Raw genomic sequence first — 19,696 nt, 5'->3', positions numbered from 1 at the left:
TCTCCTGACCCGCCCGCTGCTCCCCTCAGCAGTGTGCTTCTCGATCTGCCTGTTCTGTTCCCCACTCTGTCTCTGGTGAACCCTCTCACTGCCCCTGCACCTCTGACCTCAGTACCCCAGTTCTGTATGCATAAATAAATAAATCTTTAACAACATGAGTAACATTAGGCACAAAAAATCTATAATATTATGGAGATTGTTTCTATTGTAGAAAGACAGTAAGAAAGAGACCAAGATATAGTGCAATTTCTTCATCCAAAGAGAATTCTTGGACTATTGATATTTTTAAACTTTTATTGAATTTTGTGTTGATATAAAAAGATTGAGTACCTGCTATGTAAAAGATATTACCATGTGAACCATGATAAATTGTCTGATAAGAACTCTCTCTCTCGACTTTCCAGATCAATCTGCCTTTGCATCCTCAATTCCAGGAAGATGTCTCATATAAGTAGTTAGCTCATTCACACCTTGATATGTTAATAAATTATTGAATTAATAGCAGAGAACAGAAATGCCATAGTACCAGGTGATATTCTACCTTGCAGCATTCTTCCCCTGGGGGAAGAAACATATAGTAGCAACCTAAAAATGAGGTGTAACATGAATGAATCAGGGAAGAAATGGCAAAAGCTCAGATACTTATGGTAGAACTCTAGTTTTTGTGAATTGAAGTGTAGGTAGAAGGGAAGTCCAGTGATTCTGGCTGGACTAGTATAAAGAGGAGTGAAAGAATGCCTTCAGGAGTGCCCACGATCCAATGTTTGGGAGTCACACCAGCAACCGGCCTCATGAGGAAAGCCACTTTGATGGAAGCTGCAGTCAACCTGGCATTGAAGGTAGCTGGCCTGAACTTGTCAAAACAGTCTCGGAAACCACTGATTTTCTTCCTTACTGCTCCCCTATCTGTATCTAGCTTTCTATATGTTGGAGTTTTTCCACTCACTGGAGCAGAAGACTCACAAGGACAAGATTTTTGACTATTTCTTTTATTCTTAAATAATGAGCATCAAAAACAGAGTCTGTGATAGCATAACTATCCAAATATCTATTGTGTAGTGAGCTAACAAATGAATACATATAAGAATCGGAATGACAGGAAGTTCATGGAAGACTGCAGTACCTAACTTCGCCTATAGAAGCATGATATGGCCCTGGTCTCCAAAGAGATCTCTCATTAATTAAAGGAACATGGCAGAAGCATAGGAGGGTTAAATAAGATCGAGGATTAAATAGTAAAGCAACAGTTTTAGAAACAGATAAACATTTGCAACTTCTTCAATGAAGCATTTTCATTGGAACATGAGTGTAGAAGATGACAGGAAGGATTTTTATGAAGTAGCCATAGCAGAATTTTTAGAGCTGGTGCTTGATATGACTTTATGAAATTGTTTATGGGTCTTTGGAATCTTTTCCAAAGAGTCAAGCACATGAAGATCAAGACCACAAATATCTCTTATCTGACAAGACCCATTGCTCTCAGTTGAAAGCTTGCTGACTTCAAAATGAAGTGACTGAGACAGGTTAGGTGAACAGACCCCTGTTATTCATGGAATTTTCTAAAGTAATGGGAAACACATTTAAGGAACAATGGAGCTCAAGATAGAGAAATTGTATCCCACCGGTGCCATCTCTCCTGCTCGTTTCTCTTTGCTTTTGTTGTGTGGGCTTCAGGTGGTATCTGCATGCTTCTCTGCTTCAGTTCATGTGGGAAACTCAGGCCACTGGCCCTCCCATGTCTCTGCCTGTTCTGTTCTGGATTTAAAGAAGAGAGAAGGGCAGCCCTCTCTGGTGGCACAATGGGTTAAAGCACTACACTATTAAGCTAGCCGCAACCACTTCACAAGTTCGATCCCTGGCCAGGGACTCCTTTCAGCAATCTATTTCAGTACATCTGCCTGTTCCGCTCCCAATTCTGTCTGTGGTGGGTCCTCCCACCACCCATGCACCTCTGGCCTGTACCCTAGTTCTGTATGCATAAATAAAGAAAAAGAGAGGGGAAGTAGTTTTCAAAAGCAGAAATTACTATGAAATAGCTCAGTGGGTCCAAATTCCAGGCCATCACATTGGGGTTGGTGAGAACAGCCCACATTCAGGCCAGCGATGAGGGTGGCTGGCTCACAGTTGTGCACTGTTACTCTAGCCGTGGCCTCCGCCATTGTCTCTTGGCACTGACAACATCATTTGGGGAAAAGAGAGACCCTGAAACTTCTTTCCTTCCTCAGGAGGTATCTGGCCACAGTGAACTACAAAGAACTCCCCCTTCCTCTTGATGAACCACAAGGTATTTTAAAAATGATTTCTAAGTTGTTTCTCAGTGAACTCATTATATCGAAGATAATCTACCAAAAGTTCAAAGTGATATCAAAGTCAAGCTCATCTGAGAGAGGAGACACATTCATTGTAGACAGCTTTCAAATCCCATGTGGCCAAGGCCACATTGTCACAATACTCCCCTCTCCTACTGCAGAAGTTTCTTTCTTAAAAAGAGTTGGAATTGGGCATGAGGATTCAATAGATCCAGAATCACAAAGCTCTGTCATTGTCCTCTCTGCTGCTTCGTCTGTGTGGGAGGAATGAAAGATAAGTTACCGGGAGGAAAAGGTGATAGAAACGCTTTCATTAGCAGGTTGTGGGAAGGCTGCTATGTTAATAATTCTTTAATTGGAAATATTTATTGCTAGAAAAGTTTAAGAATCCATCTGAACTGATTTTAATACCAAGTTTGTCTGAGGTCCTATAGTAGTTAGATCTCATCAAGGTACTAACATCAACATTGGTTGCCACACAGCAAAATGAACATGTATTGCAACTAATAAAGAGCAAGAGATAGAGGAGAATGTACCAATTATTCAATTTTGATTTCTTATTCACATTTACAGATGTAGAGTGCATATATGGATGGCAATTTAAGCACACCCATAATCTTTAATGCTAGCTGCTGATTATTAAAACTAACAGTAATTATACATGTCCAGTGCTATTAAAGTTTACCTTTTGAATATTAAATGATAGTAAGTGGAGAGTTATGCAAACTTTTCCAAATAACCATGAATAAATGAATGTGTGAATGAAGATGGCGATTGCAAGCGAGGTCCTTATTGCCACCTGGTGGCAGCATACCCTAATTGAAGAATTAGTCTGCGTGAAATTGGGAAGTCTAGACATAGAAAGTGACAGAAATCACATCACATGAGACAGCATGACACAAATCAAAAGTTAAGGGCCACGAGTCCTGTAATTTAACTCTAATGCTTATATTTCCATGTTTGAGAATCTCAGCTCCCTGGAATTTGGTTCTGCACTGGTAGGAGTATTCATTTAATGAGTCACAAAGTCATTTTACCCATTGGGTGGCCTAAGGCCTACAGTTGCCATATTGACTAAAATAGGTGATTATATCATTTCAACAGGCAGGATGTAGTAGAAATAATATTGACTGCAGACCTAAGCCACTTTTGGCGGTTTGGGTTAATTGCTCCTTCCCCCTCAAAATCTATTTAGTTCAATGAATTTATGCACATGCTTAACTTTTTTTTTAATTAAATGAATCCCAATTCTCAAACCATGATGCAGATCAATTACATCATTATCTCTGGAGGTGGAAACAGATGTCGATATTTTGTTTGCGTTTCTCAAGGATTCCATGTACGGTCTAGGTGGAGTATCACTGAACTAGAGTAAAGAACAGGTTAAAATGTGAGCAAAAGAGAAGTGATTTTCCTATTTAAAAATCAGGCATATCTACAGCAAAACTAGATATAAATTCAAGTGTATGTGAAAAATATGCAGAAAAAAAATGCCTCCTAAAATCTTCAGAAACTCTGAAGGGTAGTGGAAAGTAAACTTCAGTGCAGGTGCTTTCTAGATACATTTCCTTTCCTGTTCACCCACAGGGTAGGTAGACTTTATTACCCCCGGGCCGCACACAGTTTCAGAAACTGAAGCAAAAATAGTCTTATTACCACAAGACCAGGCACATTGTAAATAGCACAGCACACATTGAATTTTTACTCAAATACCAGGGCATTTCCATGACTCTCTGACTTCAAACTTAAGAAACGGAATAACCATCAGATTTCCAAGCTGTCCTTTGACACCTGACCAACTTCTTCCAAGCCTTTCAAGTCCCTAGGGTCAAAGTGTAAGTTCACAGACAAGGATTCAGCTCAGGAACTTGACTTTTCCTTTATCTCGTCTGCGCCCCTTTTACCCATCAGCCTACTTTAAAAGGAAGAAGGCAACCCTGCTAGCTGATCAGATGAGTCAATGGCAATTTTGTGATGGGAATTTCTGTAGAAAGAATGACTTTTTCCGACCATAAATGGGCTGCCCCGGTAGATCAAACAGAGCGTGGGACATAGAGTATCTACTCTTGAGTCTTATATTTTGGACTTTACACAGTCCTCAGAACTTACCCAGGCTTCTGGCACTGTATCTCTTTTTTCTACTGGGTTTCTTTTATTCTGTTGTTTCCCCTCTCCACCCCTCAATGCCCATTCATTCATTTCTTCATTTGTTTGAAGAAGTACTGTTTAATAAATTTATTAACCAGAGATGATCTAAGTTGTACATACACAGCATTATGTCACCACAAAAGTCTAGATTCCATCCCAGTCAATTCCAGTGATCATTAAACCTTCCAATTCCATCCCCTAGCCCTCTTCCTCTCTGTCTACCACCAATCTGTTCTGTTCTCTGTTGGTTGGTATGCATTGGTTTTGTTTAATTTAGTTTGCTTTGTTTGGTTGGTTTCTTCATTTTCCTACTGGACCTCTCAGTGACACAATCCTTCAAACAGTAAAAGAAGACTTAACTAATCTTCTGCTATGGATTTTCAGTACAGATTCCCAGTCATGATGGGCTTCCAGCCTGGCAAGGGAAGACAGACATCACACACATTAACCATGATAAGCATGTCATTTCCTTACTTGAAATCCCTCCAGTGAATTTCCTTTGCTTTTTAGATAAAAATTTAGGTCTTTCACAAGTCCTCAAAGACTACTGGACTTGAACCTTGTCTGCCCCTCCAAAATCTTCTTCTATCTTCTTATCTTTCAGTTCCTTCAAATTCCTTTCTTCCAGCAAGACATTTACATTTGTCTTTCCCTCTGTCTAGAGTTCCAACTCCCACACTACACTCAAAGTGCTAATAATCTATCACCAGTAGCAAACTACCACTAAACTTAGTGGCTTAATATAGAGCCATTGGATTACTTCGTGGTTCTGTGGTTGGCAATCTGGGTCAGGGTCTTCTTCTGGGATCTCCTGGACTTACTTTCACAGCTGTGAGTGTCTGGCATCTGAGCTGGGGCAGGATGAGCTAAGAAACTTTTGCTAACATTTGGAGCAGACTGTCAGCTGGGTGGACTCAGGGGACCCAGCACAGATGGCTCTTCTTATTGTCCAGCACCAGACTGGACATCAGTCCATCTTTCAAGACAGAAAAAGCAGAAGTGGTTACTTCTGACACATTCTGTTAGATACAGAGAGTCAAAGATTCAGTAGAGGAAAACCCGAATCTAACTACTCGAGGGGAGAAGGGGAGAAGTTGGCCTTTTTTTTTTTTTTTTTATCTACCACACCTGCCTGAGAAATACTGATATTTCTTCAGATGTCAGTTCTCACACTCCTTCTATAGAAAAACAAAGGACACTCACTAGATGTGATCAGATGCTAGATTATTTGCTCACAAATCACTCTGTTCTTTTTTCCTTCTAGCATTTTTCTCATTTTATAAGCCAATAAGCCAAAATTTATTTGCATAGTCATTTGACTAGTTTGGCTTCTCTCCTCAAGGGCAGAGACAAAGTCTATATCTTCAGTAATTTACAAAAAAAAAAAAAAGGGGGGGCCCACAGTATTTATAATAAGTGTTTGCTGACAGTCACAAGACTGTGAAAGTAAGTTGAGAGTTAAGTGGTTTTAAAGTAAACTTCCACTTTTCAGCTGTAAGACCTTAAGTTACATAACCACTTTACATTCGGCCTTCCCACCAGCAAGCTAAGCATGTTTACATAGTTAGGGGTTAAAAATGCCTTTGGAAGCAGTATGAGAGTTATTGTTAAATTTTTCATGAAAAAGAAACATCTTACCTCATCTAGTTTTAGTGTATGAATTCATAAGAAAATAGAGATTTATTACCAACTGTATAGATTAATAGCAGCTCATTTTAAAATAATGTTCTAACTAATTATGTACCCCTTATGTATAAATAAGGGTCGAGGTGGATGGTAAAGAGCTACAGAAGCCTGAGGTCCACCTTAGGCCACCAGGACCAGTGAAAGAATCATTGTAAACGCCAAGGGTCTTTTTTCTCTACTTTTTTTTTTTTTTAATATATATATATAAGCAGGTGAAGAGAATTTCCCATGGCTAAACTACCATTGTGTCAAAAATACCCATGGTTTGTCAGTTAAGGCCCGATATTTTTAGTGCTGGAAAATCAGTCAGAATGACCAAAAGGGCCCACATTTCAGAGTATAAGAAACAAAACCACGGGGGTAGACTGAAATGAAACGCAGTCATTAGTAGTAAGTTTGAGGTTGACTGCTCTTTAAAAAAAGAAACAAGCCAGTTTCTGCAGTTTTTCCAGTGGTGTCAGTCCTTGGGGGCCCTCTCTGCTTGTGCTCGCTCAGCCTCAAGTGTGCCTACCCGTTTCTGGTTTCCTGCCATTGTGTTTGAAAGATGGATTTTACATATTTGGGGTAATCACCAGGGTAAACTCGCCAGTGAAGTTGACCTTCATAAGTTAAAAATACTCTAATTTCAGAAACTCAGTGCACCATGGGTTACAAGTGACTAGCCATCACGCTGTTTCTACCAGGGCAAATGATGTCATTTGTACCTGAAACAAGAGGGACTATTTTTAATCGCCTCATGTTCTCTCTTTTTTAATTTCTCCTAAGTGAAAATGTATCCAAAAGGATTTCCCAAAAGGGACTGAGGTAGAAAGACATTTCAAGAAGCATGAGAGCATTATACCATAATAGTGCTCACTAAACTTTTTAAATGTGGCTTTTTGGAAATATCATGACACATTTTTGCATAGAAAAAAAAAAACACTTCGTGACTTTTCTGACATTCCAATATCTTTGGGTGACACGTTCCCATAATCTCAGCCTTATTTGAATGAGCAGTATTTTAGTGATTTTAGGGTCGACAGTGATCACAAACAGACCCCAGTTTGCGATAGTTTAGTAAAACAAAATTTTTTGTTGTGTCTTTATCTAATGGTCAAATAAAGTGGTAAGTAAAGTGTCTGCTTGGGGGTAAAGGAACTAGAGTTCTTTCCCTAGTCACAGTCCTTCAGGAGTCCATGTTGATGGTGATTCCATTGTCTTGAACACATAGCTTGGAAAGTCATTCCATAGCTTTTCATCACTCTCATCCAGAAGAGAAGGAGTAAGAATACATAGGAGTCACCCACATTATCCATTCACATTCCATTGACCACAGCTCAATCCCAGAGTCACAATTACCTGCAAGAGAAACTAGGAGAAGCCATGCCTATATACGGAGGGGATAAGGAAGCTGGACTTTGGCGGACAGTGTTTGCCCTTGTATCAAAGTAATGACAAAAGTGAAAGCTTTCATTAAGAGAGCATTGCCCTGCATCAGTTCCTACGTCTTCTTGAGGGGACCTATGTCACCCACTATATCAGCTTTCACACAGTCTTCCTGACTCTAGGTTCTCAGGTCCAGAGTAGCAAGAGTCATTTTTCTTAGTAGTAAATGCAATCATCTCACTGCCCTTAGTATTCAATCACCTGCAGTTAACCCCCAAATAAAGGAACATGCTCATGGTATACAACCCCCTTGCTACTCCAGCCCTCAGGCTACACGATGTAGGGAATGGGAACACCATTCAGCAACCATGCTGCATGGATTTGACTTTTCTTCTGCCACTAACCTGCCTGGGTAACCTTGAGCGAGAGTTGTCTCTCAGAGTTTCTGTTTTTATCTCTAGAATGGGGAGAATACTACAGCTATTGTGAATTTTAATTGAATATATAAGTAAGTCACTTAAGATAATGCACATTTGCCTGGGTTGTTTTTTTTTTTTATTATTCTATAACTTTGCCATCTTCAGTTCTGTCCAAAGCACATCCTGGTCTAGCCATGCACAGCCTCAAGAAGACCACAGCATCAGCAACAAGAGTCATCACTACAGGGCACTGCCAATATGCCAGGAGCTGTGAATAATAAAGGCTAATTGCTTAAAGCCATACACGTTCCGAGCAACTTGTTACAGAGCAAAGTTATGTTAATGAAAGGTCAGATCTAATTTATTCTACCTGCTTGTGCCTGAGTTTCATACAGGCTCTGAGTCTTCATTTAAAAGAAAAAAAAGAGCTACTACCCATGTTCCCAAACTGTTGTGAGAATTACATTGAATTATTACTTTGTATGAAATCACATCCCAGGTAAGAGGAAATAGGAAAGGGTGAGACTCAATGCCCAGTACTTTGAAAGATTTCAGTAAGCATTTACATCTTTCTTTCCTTGGAATAAATCACCACAGGCCTTTCCTCACAACTTGCTAGGGGTTCTAGCAATCAAGTGGGTTCTTTACTAGACCCTTGAATATAATTACCAGCCCCTAGGCTTGACTGTCTCAAAGGACTTAAGGAAAAACATATTTTCAGGCTAACACTAAGCATGCCTGAACAGCTTACAAAGGAAACTTTCTTCAGTGTCACACTCCAGGATTGTTAATGTCCCATTGCTGAGAAACCATTTCAAGCTGCAGTAAATGTGGTATGAACATATAAGAGCCTGGAACACTGGAAACAAAGGAAAGGCACTGAAAATATGCAACTCAGGAAAATGTAAATTTGAAACAATAAAGGATTTCACCTTGTCATAAAATGCCTCAGGGAGTACACTGAGGTGGATTTATTAAAAGCCTGTCTAAAAGTAAACACATAACCCCAAAGGCGGGGTGGGATCCTCTGGGCCTGGTTTTGCAATGGTGAGAGAGTCAATGATGATGGGTCTTTAATTATCTGTACTTAAGAACCCATATAATAAACATTGCCAGGACTCAGCAACTTCATGCTCGTCCTTATCAGTGACTCTTGCATAGCTATTGATGTGTCCTTACATGGAGGACATGCGTACATTAGACAAGTGGGGGAAATATCACACAAAAGGAGGCAGTGCAGCTCTCCCCTGGAGGTCCTGGAGGAACATTCATGTGGGGGAGCCCTTTCAATGCTTTCAAGGATGTCAGAGTGTTCTCTTGTGTCTTGCTTTCTTTTGCCAATTGCTGACAGAAGGGAACTTCTAGGGGAAAACCACATCAATGGCCATGATAGGTAAAAATTATTAAGGACAGAGGTGTCAATACTGTTCTCAGGCCGATACACATGTGCACATGTGTGTGTGAGTTTTTGTGTGAGTATTCCACTTTCTACATTTTACGAATGCAGGTATCTGAGGTCACACGGCAAGTAGGTGGAAACTCTGGATTCCATCCCAACACCGCACTCTCCCTACTCTTAAAGTATCTGCTTAAAAGAAATTCTACCAAGTTAGACTTTCAAACAAAGAAAAACTCTGCTCTGGCAGAGAGCTGGTGAAGTAGAAAGGTGAAATTTCACTTCATAAGCACTTTTCTTTCTTCTTGGAGGTGGACGCTAAATGATTTGTGTGTGGGCATTTGTCTATGCAGCTCTCAAAATTAAAATTCTTTAGAGGGAACCATTGAAAACCAATCATTCAAAAAGCTTAAAAAATGACATCTTGAACAGCTCCTCAGTGCTAATTCATCAAAGTTAGTAATGATTCAACTGTGATTCTTCATTCAGGTTCACTTCTGCCACAATATTAAATGCCATTAAAGCTTTGCAGCATTGTCTCCTGATAAATAGAGATACAAAAAAGAAAATGGGATGAGCAAGTGGGAGGAGAACCCTAAGATGAGCCCAGTTGAACTGTTCCTTAAAATAAAAACAAAAACATCTTCAGATAAGTAATCACTTGATTATGACAATTTCTCCATTTAATAGCTCACTGTTAGGGTCACCTAATTCAAACAATGGAAGATTTGTCTGGTATTTATAACTAACCTTTCTAGATTAACTTGAAAATCTTTTGCAGCAGTATTGCTACTTAATCCTCCACCGACCCTGTTAAATGAACCCACTGTGTTCCATTTTACAGAGGAGAAAACTGGGCCACACAGAGATGATTTACTCAAAGTCAATGAGTTAGTAAAACAAAGAACCAGAAATGATATCGTCTTCCTTCTCCAAACCCTCTGTTCTTTTCACAATTATCGTTGTGACTGAGATTTTAATACCTCAATAATGCCCTCATATGATACCCAAGGGTTACAAGTTAGGGAACATCTATTTATAAAGTAAAAGAAATAGTCATTTAGTGATACCTATTGAGAACATTCTCTAACAAACTTAGAGCATATTCTCTAACAAAAAAATAATTCTTAAACTTTAGAAACAATGTAAATTTGAATCTATACTTTTGTTAAGGAGGCAAATATAAGCTGGATAACAAATAGAACAGTAGTGTATGGATACAGATCATTAATAGAAGACATTTTCTGGACTGTAAGTTGTCTTCCTATATTTTCTGGGTGTTAATAGTTGTTTTGCCTTTACAAACTGGAAGGGGTGGCTCACGGCAGGAAGGCATTTTATGGAGACACGAGTGTCCTTCTCAGTGATTTACTTCACATAGGAGCTGTTCCCAAGTTCTCCCACCAAAAATGAAGACCCATTCAGCTTTGTTGAGTCAGCCATTACTGAACAGTTCATTGTGAAGCTTTACTCACAAAATCTTATTGTGAAAACAGTATCCTTGAAGTAAACAATTCCAGACTTTAGAATCCACACAAATCACTTGGAAAAGTTGTTAAAATGTAAGTTCCTTGGCCCCACTCCAGAAATTCTGATTCAAATCTCTGAGAACCTACATTTTTGACAAGCTCACAGCTAATCTGATGTTACAGGTTTGAGAACAAGATTTAAGTAGTGTCTACTGAACAGTTTCTAAAATGTTTCTATAGAATGCAAGACCCTAGCAAAGGAAGACAGAATTGTGGCTCTCAAAGCCAGAATTCGTATGTTGACCATCCTACTCCCTCATTTGATTATATTTGAAGACAGAGCAAGATAGGTGGTTAATATGGAATGATGCTTAATGAATTGGAGTCAATAGGATTGCTGACCTTTTAAGAAGCAGGAAGATATTTTTTCTTGTAAGTCTATCATGTTTTCTAGAAACAGCAACCTAGATATATCTTCCCCATTCCCTCAAAAATCTCAATTAAATCACCATTGCTGGCCAGGAACTAATCTGGTGACTGGGATACAAAAGTGAAAAGGATATTGAGTTATTTTCCAGGAAGGAAATAGAAAACTTAGTAGTGGCAACTTGTTTCTTGGAGAGAACTTAAAGGAGAAGTTCTTAAGTCACTTTTGGGAATCTACCAGGAAATGTTTTTTCCCCCCATCACCATGTGTTATTTCCCCTTAATTTCCCTCACCCTCAACCTTACTCTTCTAGTCTTCTAAATGTTTGCATAGCCAGTTTTACATTATCAACTTATATGTTATAGAATGTCCGAAATTTGCTGTTTATCATTCACTTATTTTACTGCATATTTTTTTTCAGATTTTCCACTATTTTGTTAAAAATGGTTGCATTTCAACATTTCTTATGGTTCTGTATCATTCCATGGTATGTATGTACAAAATCTTTTGGATCTAGCTGTCCATTGAAGGAGATTTAGCTGCTTCCAAATGCTGCTGTGGACAAGATAAAACATATGGGATATTTTGTTGATGGGTTCATATTCTGTGATTATATGCTCAAGAGTAGGACTGCTGGAGAGTATGGTTTTTTTAGTTTTAGTTTTTAAAGTCAATCCAGATTGTACTCCATGACAGTATCCACAGGCCTCATTACCAACAGGGTTAGTTTTTCTCTAAATCCTCTCCAGCACTTGTTGGGTCATTTTCACCTCCCATGTGAGGTGATCTCATTTTGGTTTTAATCTGCAACTCTCATCAAAAATAGCAATACATACTTTTTCATGTCTTTCAGTCTTCTAGATATCCACTTTAGCAAACTGTCTGTCCATATCAGCTGCTCTTTTGTTAGTTGAGATATTATTTGTTGGTGGTAGATTATGGCATTAATCCCTACTGAGTTCTATATTGTGTAAATATTTTTCTCCCACTGAGTAGGGTGTTTATTTATAGTCTTGTAATTCCTTTTGCTGTATAGAAACTTTTTAATGTGAGGTAATCCCAATTGTTTATTTTTGTTTTTAATTCCCTTGCCAGGGGCTGAGTCACAAATAATAATAATAATAATAATAATAAAAGTTTATTGTTGATAGCGAGGAACACAATGCCAAAATTTTCTTCTAAGCATTTTATGCTGTGGGTATTATAGCTAAATCTTTAATCTATTTGGAATTTATTTTTGTATATAGTGTTCACAAGTAACCCAACATCATTCTTTTATGGGTGCCTTTCCAGCTTTCCCAGCATCACTTTTTAAACAGACTCTTCCTCATCATGAGGTCATGGATATTTATTGTGAGCATTTTATCTTGCTGGCACATACATGAGTTTGTTTCTAGACATTTGAGGTGTTCTGTTGGTCCATGTATCTATTTTTGTACTCCTATCATATTTTAAATTACATACATACATACATATATATATATACACACACACACACACATATACATATGTATATATTTATATCATTCTTCATTTTGTACATTTTTTCATCTCACTTATAATATCCATGAACTTCCTACCACTAATTTACCCATGTGCCATCACCATAATCCCTTCTCCACCCCCATTGAATGTCTCTGGTTTATAGTTATTTGTTGATTTTAGAACACAAAAACATTGATTCAAAAGTACACCTGAGCCCCTATATTTATTGATGCACTATTTATAATACATAATATGTGGAATCAACCCAAATGTCCCAAATTAGATGACTGGATCAAGAAGATTTCATTGGTACATATACAGCGTGGAATATTACTTAGCAATCAAAAAAGATAAACTCATGCTTTTTGCAGCAACATGGATGGAGCTGGAAGGGATCATGCTTAGTGAGATAAACCAGAAAGAAAAAGAAAAATGCCAGATGGTTTCACTCATAGCAGGAGTGTAAAGGATCAGAAAAAAAGTAATTGTGATAAAGTAAAAACTCATATCAGTTTTATACTGTGGCTTTCTAGCAAAGTTGGAAGTGGTCATATGATGCCTCTGTTTCTCTCTGACTTGTCATGGACATTAGTAGTGGCAGATGACCACCTTGTTGCCACACCTTTGTGTGGCACAAAGCACTGACTTTGGTGGGTACACACGGAAAGAGAAAAGAAATCCTAGGCTTATGCCCTGTGTTCCTTTCCTGGACTCCTACTCAGTGCCAGTGAGTACACACTCCTTGGAAGCTACAGACTGAAATTGGCAGCATGACCATATATAAGCCCCTGTCTGTCTTTAGTTTTGTTATAGATTTTGGTGGTGATTTTGATATTAATGTTCTCCTAATAAAAACTGAATCAGGGCCCTCCCTGGTGGTGCAGTGGGTTGGTGCCACCCTGCGAAACTAAGCCAAGCCATGGCCACTTCAGTGCGAGTTCAATCCCCAGCCCCGGAGGTGATCCACATGGCACGGCAGACCTCTCCTGACCCTCCCATTGCTCCCCTCAGCAGAGTACTTAAATCAATCTGCCTGTTCTACTCCCCACTCTGTCTCTGGTGAATCCTCTTACCACCTCTGCCCCTATGATCTGTATCCCATTTTTGTATGCATAAATTAAATGAAATCTTTAAAAAATCTTGAAAAAATTGAATCAATATAGAAAAAAATAAAGTATTTAATTCTGTATTTCTCATTAGAAATATTGAAAGTCACTCTATTTCACCTGACTTAGTTTATATGCATAGCCATGTCTGAAATAAGTACCGAGGGAAGAGAGTGTTCATTTCCTAACCAAGCCAAGATTTCATGGCCAAATCTGGAATAGAGATTTGGGATAAGTTTTACGGACCCACATAGGCACCCACATATGGAAATCAGCCTCTATTTATAAGGAAGAAGTAAGTTTTAGAACAGCAACTAACATCCTTGTAAGGTCAGAGGGGTTTTCATTAAGGAATTTGAATATTGTCTCATAGGCAATTGAAAGTCACTGAAGTATTTTAAGCATGATGTAAGATTGCCAGATTTTTCAATTATAAGATTATTTAACATAGATAAAAGTCAAGACAATAGTAGAAGAGCCGTGAACTCACTAGCCTGCTTAATCAAAGGTCATACTTTGCCATGCTTAATTCGTTTTTTTTTTTTTTTAAAGCAAGAAAGCATTACAGACACGGTTGAAACATCCAGTGTGCTTCACTCCTATGAATTCCCCTCTCCCCAAGGGTAACCACATTCTGACTTTGATAGTTATAATCATCACGCATGAGTTAACACTACTGCTGATTTGCATCTATACGAAGCAATATATAGAATTGCTTGTATATGTATGTTTTTAAGCTTTACATAAAAATTATTAAATGCTTATTTTTATTCTGCAACTTACTTTTCTTAGCTCCCTATTTTTGGATTACCAAAGAAGATAATTTATTTTAATATACCAATCCTTTTCATTGTAAGACTACACCGTGGTTTATCAGTTCCCCTAAAATGAATTTTTATGTTGTGTCCAATTTTTGCTATGAAAAATAATGCTGTTCTGAAAATTCTTGTGCCTTTTTCACCACCATGCACATGTGCTGAAGTTTCTCTGATGTATTCTAGGGCATTTCACTGCATCAGAGATTATGCAAGTTTTCCATTTCCCTAGATGTTACACCAAGTGGTATAAACATGACTGGTGTGAGAGCTCCTGCTGCCCTTTATTCTGTAGATTCACATTTACATGGAATAAGAATGACCTACAGTAAGTTGACTGATCAGAAGAAAATCACCAAAGTCAATGTGAGAAAGGTTGAGGTCTAAGACACATGGTAGACTAGAGGAAAGGTACAGAAGGAAAGATGTTGGCATACTGAGAAACAAAAGCCAAGCTACTTGGTAAAACATTATGGGTACCAGGAATGTTAAGGAATTAAGAATGACTTCTTGATTTCTAGCTTGAATACAAGGAGAAAACTTATGTGCAGTTAGGCTGAAAGTAATTTCCCTTAGAATTCATCTTACCTTTAGAGCAGGAGGAAGAGATGAGAAAGCACTATTCACTAGGTACTTGACTTTTTTGGTCTGGTGATTGATAATACAGCAAGTCAGAAAATACAAGTTGAAGAGCTATCAAAATTGGTGGAATAGAGAGAAATATATGTCATTGATACTCAAAAAGCTAAAGAAGTAAAAGAAATGTGTGGAGACAAAGGTCAAAGCATTAATGGATGTGTAGATCTTGGCCACCATGATCATATCATGGCAACCAGAGGAACAGAGTTTTAAGGAGTGAGTGGCCAACTACATTAAATGCAGAGAAGAAACCAAGGAGGTAAAAACTGAAAATTAAACAGTAGTGTTGCAGTGAGACCAATGTACTCATCATAATGATGGTGTCAGAGGAACAGCATCTGTGGAAATGGTTGCATTTTTTTTCCTTTTTTTAAAGATTTATTTAGTTATGCATACATAACTGGGGTACAGGCCAGAGATGCAGGGGTCATGAGAGGATTCACCAGAGACAGAGTGGGGAGCAGAACAGGCCGATCATCCAAGTACACTGCTGAGGGGAGCAGCGGGCAGGTCAGTTGCCGCGCCATGTGGGTCACCTCCTGGGCGGGGGATCGAACTCATGCTGAAGTGGCTTTAGCTTCTTAATGCTGTGCTTTAACCCGCTGCACCCCCAGGGAGGGTCAGATTGCAAAATTTTAAGGAATAAAAAGGAAGAAGAGAATGTGCAGATGTCTGGTTTTCACATCTTATTTTCTTTGCAGGTAGACACTGATATGGAGTTTGGGTGCAAGATATTTATTGGGAATTGATATGCGTGAAAGGAAGAATGAATCCAAGAAATTTAGTGTCAGGGGCCATGAATTTAACCATGGGTATAGCATCTCTCTAGCTTTAGGGAAAAAAGTGGCAAATACAGCTCACACCACCAGATCAGATTCATCAAAACCATTCTGTTCTACTCATTCACTATTGTCATTGTTCAGACAAACTAAAGGATTAGGAGGGCAAACAACAACATTGAGAATGTTACATTTCTTACTAAACATTAGACTCTTTGACTTTCCCCTTGATTGCTAGAATGAACATTTAGAAAAGTAAGAGATAAGCTCAAGGCTGAAAATGAAGCCTCAGGATTATGAACTGTGAATTCCAGTGATATTGTCATATGACCCCTACTGCCAGGGACTTGGAAGGAGAATGATTTAAACTCAAGTAGCTTGATCACAGCAAAATAGAAATGATCAAACATTCCTTCTTTATTGTGGGGTTTCTCTGAATATTCAAGGAGACTCCACTGTATAAAGTCTTGAGCATAATTCCTGCCATACAGTAGGATGGCCCTACCAATTAGTGTACTGGAAGGGAAATGAAGGCAGCCAGTAGATCCTTGGAAGGTCCTGGAATGATTCTGGGAAGGACAGATATCTAGCAAAGATATCTCCTCTCGGAAATAAACTTCAGTTAATTTTCTGCCAACTTTCTGAGGACTCAGATGTGAAAGTTGAACTATCAAGGAACACACCAGTTGTTAACTGGGCCCCTAGGAGGAAGTCAACAAGCTCTACCACATCTAACACGCCTACAACTTACAGCTCTTACCCCAGATCAGGCAGGCCTCTATCTAGTTCTTCTATGCTCTAACTGGAAGAATAAATGGGCATCTTGAGGAAATTATTTTACTTCCTTTCCAGAAATGAAAAGAAGGTAAAGGAATCATTGAACATCTATATGCTTACAGCCTTATATAGACTGTTCAGTATCACTATAAATGAGGGCACTGAAATTTAGTGATCTATTCAAGATGGACCTCCTTAAATAGTCAGGATTCAAAGTCTTTTAAGTTCAGTATCAAGTCTTTGTTCTTTCTATGATTATATCATATTTCTTCTAGATGCTCAGATTAAAAAGCATGGGTCTCCTGTGAAAGGAGACTGACTCTTGGAAAATAGCTTCCCCCATCATTCTCTCTTTTCCCTCTGTGTGTTCCCAGCTGTAGCTGTTGGATCCTTCTTCAAGAGTCTGCAGTCTAGGAGGGGAGAAAGACACATAGGAAACCATGTTGGTGCAATACGGCAAATGAAAACAAGGAGAATGTGCTGATGAAGATGAAGAATAGAGCCCTGGGCACACCTAACTCAACCTGAGGATTCTTGAAGCCTCTTGAAGTGTGGCTAATGTATACGTGAGAATTAGACAGAAAAGGAAAGGGGGAAGGGATTCCAGAGAGAGGTAACCGCATCAGCAAAGACAAAGAGGTATCTGTAATCTACACGTCTTTGGGCAGCTTGCAGTATTCCATTGTTGAAGAATGGAGAATGAGGTCAATAGAGTAGGAAAGTAAAACTGAATCGATGAACAGAGTCAGCTATCAGTGGGTCCTGTGCAGGCTGAATTCTAGTACTGCTGGGAAGATACAGACAATAAAACTTAGGGAGTATTTTAGGACTGCATAGAACATTTGAGGAACTTCAATAGACATGGCATTAAGCAGTTTGCAGGTAGAATTTCACATTATATAAAATGCAACAAAATGTACCCACATCACACACTCTATTTTAACAACTTTAATGAATACTTATTATGTGCCAGACACTCCTTTAGTCATTTTGTAATTCAGCAACAAACCAATCACACACACAGAGAGAAAAACATAACCCTATTTATGCAATGAGCTTGTAGTGTGAGCAGTCAATAAAGAAAGTATGCAGAAGATACATCCAGGAAGGGAGTATGCTAAGGGAAGGATTGTAAAATTAACAGAATATTTATTAACATCTCACTGATGAGGTTATGTTTGAGAAAAACCTTAAAGAAGAAGAGGGAGTTCACCAAGGCAAACTGGAGGGAGGACATTCCAAGAAGGGGACTAGTCAGTACAAAGGCCTGAGGTGTGTGCTTGGAATATTTAAAGAGAGCCAGGAGGCCCAGATGACTGGCACAAGCTGATCAAGGGAAAATGGAGTGGGAAATGAGGTCAGAGAAACAGTAAGAGATGAGGGTTTTGGGGTCATGAGGAATTGGCTTTATCCTTGAGAGGAAAGGGAACCCACTAGTGAGCTCAGAGCAGAGGCTGATGTGATCTAACCCAGGGTTAAATGGATCATTTCAGGCAAGACCAGGAGCCAGGAGGCCAGGGAGGACCCTGCTAAGGTCTTCCTGACAAAGGTGCTGGATATTTGCAAGGGTGGGTAGGAAAAGGAAAGAGATAAGGAAGAGCCAAGAATTTGGCTTGCAGGATTAGAATGAAGACAGTGGAATCTCACACAATTGTTCTCCTTTAAGATTGTTTGAAAGAATTACACTTTTTTGAGTTTGATTCATACATTTCTTTATATATTAAGATGTAAACTTCACTGTGCTTGGCTACAAGCAACTAAAATGTGAAGCTAGTTGAGTTTACCCTAATACATTTTGTAGATGTTCTGTTAATACCTGTTAGCTTTTACACTTTTACTGCTTCAGTTTTCTTTCAAATTTTAGAACAGATATCATAATTATATTATTGCTTGGGTAAGCCATTGAAAAGCTCCTAGTCTTCATAACTGTTCATATAATGGACCATGAATAAAATACCCCAACTTGCCCTCATGAAGTTTGCAGACAAGGCAGAAAAAATAATAAAAGCAAATTCACACATTTTTAACTAACATGTTTTGGATTCTAAAGTTCTTATAAATGATTCCACATAGTTCTTACAGCTCCCTACAGGGTAGGTACTATTAGCACCCCTATTTTAAAGATGAAGAAACTGGAGCCGAGAAAGTTTGAGGGACTTCACTGGGATCACAAGGCTTCGTGATGGCTGAGCTGGGATTCAAATACAGGAAAATGAGTTCTGGGATTCATTCTCTTTACGAGTCTGGTGGTTTACAATGAGGAGGAGTATGGCTATCCCAGGCAGCATTGGAATTAAAGTAGGAAGCTCTTACCCATTCTAATTTCTGGGGGGCATCACTGAGAGGGGCAAGGAAAGTAGATACTGTTTTTTTTTTTTTTTAAGATTTATTTATTTGTGCATACAGAACTGGGGTACAGGCCAGAGGCTCAGGGGCAGTAAGAGGCCCCACCAGAGACAGAGCAGGGAACAGAACAGGCTGACTGATGAAGTACCCTGCTGAGGGGAGCAGCGGGTGGGCCAGGAGAGGTCTGCCACACCATGTGGTCACCTCCCGAGCAGGCGGGAATTGAACTCATGCGGAATCGGCTTTAGATTCTCAGTGCTGTGCTTTAACCCACTGCGCCACCAGGGAGGGCCAGGAAAGTAGATACTTTTTAGCAGCAAAACCATCAGGCCTGAGGTACTCCTTTTCAGCAGACAATGGCATCCCAGCCCATTAACAAATACAGATCCTAGTTACCTCCTCACTTAGGTTGACTATTTCCACCTCGTGAGACAAAGAGTTAGATGTTTGTACCGGTCAGTCTCGTGACCTTCTCTTGTCTCCAAATTATGCTCTCTGTACCCCATATTGCCACAATCTTGAACTGGATT

This window comes from Condylura cristata, unplaced genomic scaffold, assembly GCF_000260355.1.
Source record: "Condylura cristata isolate star-nosed mole 26May11 unplaced genomic scaffold, ConCri1.0 scaffold00009, whole genome shotgun sequence".
Lineage (NCBI taxonomy): Eukaryota > Metazoa > Chordata > Mammalia > Eulipotyphla > Talpidae > Condylura > Condylura cristata.
The sequence above is the reverse complement of the archived record's forward strand: the minus strand, read 5'-3'. Positions refer to the sequence as shown.